Source organism: Onychomys torridus, chromosome 15, assembly GCF_903995425.1.
Source record: "Onychomys torridus chromosome 15, mOncTor1.1, whole genome shotgun sequence".
Lineage (NCBI taxonomy): Eukaryota > Metazoa > Chordata > Mammalia > Rodentia > Cricetidae > Onychomys > Onychomys torridus.
The window spans coordinates 8,469,704-8,476,025 of NC_050457.1; the positions used below are offsets into that span (position 1 = coordinate 8,469,704).

General features: G+C 40.6%; 1 pseudogene; it reads right to left on the minus strand.

Moving 5' to 3' along the window:
- Positions 1 to 3,077: 3,077 nt before the first annotated feature.
- On the minus strand, positions 3,078 to 4,315 carry LOC118596430 (annotated as a pseudogene).
- Between the last annotated feature and the right edge of the window lie 2,007 nt (positions 4,316 to 6,322).

The following is a 6,322-nucleotide window of genomic DNA, read 5'->3' on the forward strand; positions in this document are numbered from 1 at the left end:
GCTGCTGATGCAGATATGGATGAAAAAAAGGAGCAGGAAGAGAAGAAGGAGGTAGAGGAAAGGAAGATGAAGAGAGGAGGAGCTAAGGGGCTTCTAGTGTAAAGTGTTTGCCTGCCTACAGTGCTAGGGCAAGTTGTGTGAATTACATGCATTTTCAACTAAGATAATTTCTGTGTGAGTTCATAGGCTGTATTTACATTGTAACATCTGTACACTCACACTAGCCTTAGGCAACTAAAACCTCCAGTACCTACTTGGTTTCAGGAATTGCTTTCTGATTTCTAGTTAACAAATACCTTTAAATTTTTCCTAAACTGTTGTGGGGTTATTTTCATGGACTCATGGACCATAGTGTTCAAGACAAAAGCTGAAGACAGAAGACTCAGTAGGTAAAGGGACTTGCTGCCAAGCTTGAGAACCGGGGTTCAATCCCCAGGATCTATGTGGTGGGAGGAGAGAAGATGTCCTCTCACTACCAGAGCACCAAGGTGTGCACTCACCTCTGAACACACACACACACACACACACACACACACACACACACCACAAATAATTAAATATGTAATAATAACAAAAAATCACTCTAGAGTCAGGAGAAATCAGTTCATAGCTGCAGGAGGGAGGGAGGGAAAGGAGAGAAAGAGGGAGGAAAGAACAGAGGGAAGGAGAAGAGAGAGAGATGAGAGAGAGGGGGGGGCTAATATGAACCTGAGCAAAGTTGACAATCATTAGGCTGGGGGAAAAACTGAGGTACTAAAAAAGACATCCTGACGACAGAATCAGATGTTCTGGTTGATTAGGTGAGGGAGATAAAAGGAGCAGTTCTGCCTCTAATTAGATGGTGGTGGTGTGATGTGCTATGATAAAGAGCAAAGAAGCAGGCACAGATTTGGGAAAAGATGAGTCACATTTGAAGACACTGAATTTTATACATCAGAGGGACATGAGAAGAACCCAGGAGGCAGTTGGATATGAGTATGGCACATGGGTCAAATGGATCTTAGCTAAAAGTACAAATTTATGAATTAGCATATTGGTGGTATGTCGAGAAGATTATAGCATTGCATAGAACAAGGAAAGCTTCTTATCTTGTGAACTAGCTTAAATAGTGTGGAAACTTTTTGGTCTACACCCAAGGGCATATTCTTGGAGTTAGTGCACAAATTTTATATTCTCAGTGACTCTTGGGGAATCAAAAATGGGGGAATTAATAATATAAGGTAAGGAGAACAGGGTCATCTGATACAAGACACTGAAGCATATAAATATAAGAAATAATCTTAAAGGTATGCTTTGCAGGAATGACTAAATATATGAAAGTAAGTCTCAAATCACGTGCCAAGGGTTGAAATGATGATGTTTAAATGGTATGGTTGTTGTACCCATGGCAAATAGTGACAAGGGATCAAAATTAGGATGTGGGCTGGCCTTTAGGAGGTTATTATGGGTGTACCAAGAGCAATTCAGAGTATAACATAAATTTGTGATATGAGAGATAAGTAAGATGTGAAAAGCAGGATCCTAATCAAATTTACAATAGCCAAATTCTGCCCTTTAGTTAATTAATACCCAGAATGAACTTTGTGGTTTTGAAAAATGGGCAAATTAGAGGCTAGAGAGATGCCTTTGTTGGTGAAGTACTTGGTATGCGAACATGAGAACCTGAGTTCAAATCCCCATCACCCATGTAAAAAGCTGGGCTTGATGGCGTGCACCTGAAATCCCAGTCAGTGTTATAAAGACAGATGACAGGAGGATCCCTGGAGCTCAAATGTGTACCCACATACACACATGCGTACATATGCATACCACACATGAAAACAAGGCAGGAAGGGGGGACGAGAGAAAGAGAACATATTTCCAGTGTTTCTTCTACCCTTTCATCATCTCTATAAACTTTGCTTATTTCGCCTTATCTTTAGTGAGCTTCCTTTTGCTCTCTAATAAAAAAATGTCATATAGAAGACATTCAGTGAAAGTTTTTAGTCCTATATAGAAATCAAAGCAGGGGAATTCACATGGCCATCATAAGAAACTTAAAAATGAAGTGTTCACAGCTATGGGTTGACTCTTAGGAGTACTGAATTAAGTTTAGTCATATTGAGAGACCATTTTAGCTGGAGAACTTGAGCATTCTACCCCAAAGCTAGGGCTATATTGGAAACATGTCCATCTTTTATTGTAACTATTCACTAATGGCTCAAGTAAAGTATGCTGATAGATCACAAGATTGGCAGATTTTTCCTGAAGTAAGATCTCACTCTGAGGCTGAAATTACTGTTGAACTCAATATCTTCTTGCCTTATCTTCTCCAGGGCTGAGATTGTGGGTGTGTGCCACCATATTAAAATAAAAATATTGCGAATTATTACTTGTAAAAACTTTAATAGGAAGAATGAGAATTATAATGTTCTTTATTTGAGGGGAAGTCTGTTATGGCACAACCCTCTCTGTATACATCAGCTCATGTTACAACTTGGCGTGTCTACTCTTTATATGCCCATTTCCCTCTGTCATCTCCTGTGACACTCAGGAGCAAGACTGTATCTTTTTATCTTTCTAGTAACTAGGACTTTAAACTGTATTAAATGAATAAATTAATTTTAACTATTTATCCAAATATATTTATTAATCTCATTTTGAATTTTCATTTGTGCAACAATAATTGAAACTTTCTGTTATCTTATGGTTAAAGATAACTTTTTCCCATAATGTATTTGAAACATTATTAATAAGATGATGTAAAAGAAAATGTCACAACTTACTTGAAATGCACAGTGCAAATAAATAATAGTTAAATCATAGGCATTAAATGTTGCGCATATGTCAAGTAATAACAAGAATGCTTTCCTTAAAATCCTAAACATTGACAAGGGAATTGACATTATATATATATTTGTGTGTGTGTGTGTGTGTGTGTGTGTGTGCACGCGCGTGCGTGCGCACGTGCGTGCGTGTGTGGTTTTTCGAGACAGGGTGTCTCTGTAGCTTTGGAGGCTGGCCTGGAACTCGCTTTGTAGACCAGGCTGGCCTCGAACTCACAGAGATCCACCTGCCTCTGCCTCCCAAGTGCCACCACCGCCCGGCCTAGAATTATTTAAAAGTAGAATTAAGTCTTTATTTCCATGTTTCTCAAATTAAGCTGGCTGAGCTGGTTGCTTTGAGTGGCTTAGACCCATATCCTCATCTGATTCTTCAGACTCTTCTTGGCTTCAGCCTTGTGTGGGGCTGCGGCAGCAGCTGACGCAACAGTGGTGGCGGCAGTCACACATGTAGAAGGATTGGCCAAGAAGGCCTTGATCCTTTCAGCAAATGGGGAGGTGTGCTCAGTCTCCACAGACAAAGCCAGGACCTGCTTGTATCCACTGATAATAGAGTATGGCACCAAGGCCACCGTCAGGCACCCAATCCACAGACAAACACTGGCAACATTTCGGACATCCTCTAGGAAGCAGGAGTGCCCAGTCTGCTCTGTGATGTCCAGCACTTCCAGATTGTGAATGCTGCAGTTATCAAACACCTGCTGGATGATCTGCCTGAAGGAGAAGGGGGAGGCTCACCGTGTTCAGCAGTGTGGCTCCACTGGCTCCTATTTTGTCTCCAGTTTTTATCATCCGTACATCACTCAGAATTTCAATGGTACCTCTGGAAATTTTAATGGTGATGCCTAAGGCCTGGAAGAAAGAAGTCTTCTCAGGCCCCAGACCTTTGTTCTAGGCTGCCCCAGTGGCTTCAGACAGGGCGACGGTGACAGCAGGGCTGCAGCCAACACCCTCTTGGCCAGCAGCATTTCCCTAATCTCAGTGAGGTCCTCCTTGGTGAACACAAAGCCCCATTCCCCTGATATGAGGCAGTCGTTTATCCCAAACTGGGTTGTTTTCCAGATGTCCCCGGATGGCCTTGCACATCATGGTGTTCTTGCCCATCAGGTTCAAGCTTTCCCTCCCAGGGACATGCAGATCAGCTGTGTCTGTTTGGAGTCTACTGTCTGTTCCCACAATGAAGCATTTTGGCTAATTACCCAGAGGTTGGATGATCTTAAGGAAGTAGCTGGACTTCCAGGTTGCCCTGTCTTCCCTGGGCATCACGGTGGTGTTTCAGGGATTGCCACTCAGGGTTGAAAGATGATGTCACTCTAATGAATGCCAGGTGAGAAAAGGGTCATTGGGATTTTTTAAGGCTAGCACAGACTGATATGGATTAGTAGTTGTAGACAATAAAAGAAGAAAAGAGAGCCACACATTTGTACAAGCATATCTACTGACAGAAGACTACCCAGTGTCTCTGGAGAGGTGTTGGATCCTCAGGAGTTGAAGCAGTAGGTGATTTGTGAGCTGCCAGATGTAAGTACTGGAATCCAACTCAGGCCCTCTGGAAGAGCAAAAAGTGCTTTTAACCTCTGAGGAAATCCACAAAGAATCAATAAAAAGTTTTTAAAAAATACCTAAAACAAATCAATCAATCAATAGTAATAAGAATAAGTAAACAAAAGAAAATCAATGGATTGGGTAGAATGGGCTGACCAGGGAGAAAACATACAAAATGAATAATGTGAGTCATGCAGGCAGTGTGCGAGCTACTCAAAGTTTTGATGATGGATGATAGTCAGTGAATTTCATAATTCCTTAAACAAGAAGAGAATTCCTTCAGTGCTTGAACCCATGACCTTGTATATGCTGTAGGTACATGCTCACCAATGAGCCAGACTCCAAGCCCTCTAAGAGCATTTTAACCTAGGCTGACATGACCTGATTTTATTTATGATGAAAGTTTGGGGAGATGAATAGAATTATTTCTAAACAATAATGCTTTACAAGTGTTGTAAGAGTATGATTTCTCTCTCTAAAGGATTTCCTATCTCTGTGTTGTGACAGGTAACTCTGCCCGAAACACAGTTTATTGCTCTTGGGGAGTGTGAAAAACACGGCTTCCAGCAGAGAACACACACACACGCTGAAAATTCTGCAAAGCAAAAGTGAGGTTGTGATAAAAAGGTAGACAACAACCTGTATTGGTAAGAGTGATATCAAATTTAGAATAAAAGACACAGGAAATCAATCCTAATTATCCATGGCAACATAGCAAATATTTTAACCCTGGGCGCCTTCCCTCATCACCCAGCAGTCAGAACTCAGTGTGACTTTGAAATAGAAACTCATTCACTCTCACACAACATAATTATGAAGTAAATTTTCTGGAAAGACAATGCATGCAATAGATTCTAAAGTCAAGTGGAAGTGATTTTTAAATTATTTGCTATTTTGGGTTATTCAAAACAGGCAAATGATGATTTTATAGTTACATTATCACATTCGAATGAATGAAAGAATAAATGAATTCATATAAAGTGAAACATATTGAGACGGTAATTGGCTGTAAACAGAAAGGTGGAGTAGTTTGTTATATAAGCTTTCATCTCTGGTGCAACTTCATGTTTTAAAATTTACAAGTGTTTTGAGAATAACTATAGATATACAGATATGTAGCAAATAGATTGCTGAGCAAAATGTTCATGATAGATTATCAAGGCCAAGCTTTCATTGTTATGGGCTTGCACAATCCCACTTAACCAGTCATCATGTACTGACTGAAGACGATGTAGAGAGAAGGAGCAGCCAACCTTGTTTAGCTCAGAGAGGGCCAGGCCAGGCTTTTCCCAAGGTCACTCTGAGCTGAATACATCTGCTGAGGCTCTTTAGGCCCCCTAATTCAAACTATATTTTTATTGTGAGAATGATGCAAACCAATTTATTTATGACTATTTGGGTACAATATTTCTCTATCAATCAGGTTGTTTTAATTTTAATATATATTTTTTAAAATGTAGTATTTACATTCTTTTTTGTTGTCTTCTAGAGACAACTATTTTGGAAAACAAACAGACAAAAACCCACAAGAAGTGTGGGGCCATTTTCTCCCTATCATCATAGTTACAATAATTCATGTTAAGACCCCTAATGTTGGAAAAGACAATTCTTTATTCTTTAGCTCTATGTAAGTGATCAGTGAATTTTAAAAAATTAGATATGACTTGACCCAACCCATCATCCACCCCATCTATGATCTTCTGGAACATGTGAAGGGGCCAGAACTGCAGGCCCAAAGCTGCAGGATTTCCACAGCACAGGGCAGCAACAGGATATCCAAGAGGAGTCCCAGTGAGGGCCCAGTGTAGCTGAAGTTTTCTCCAGTCCTGCCTGGCCCACGGTCAGGACAAATCTCTCTCACCCACCAGTCCTGCATCTGCTCAGACCCAACCAAGTAAACACACGGAGAATTGTATTGCTTACAAACTGTATGGCCATGGCAGGCTTCTTGCTAT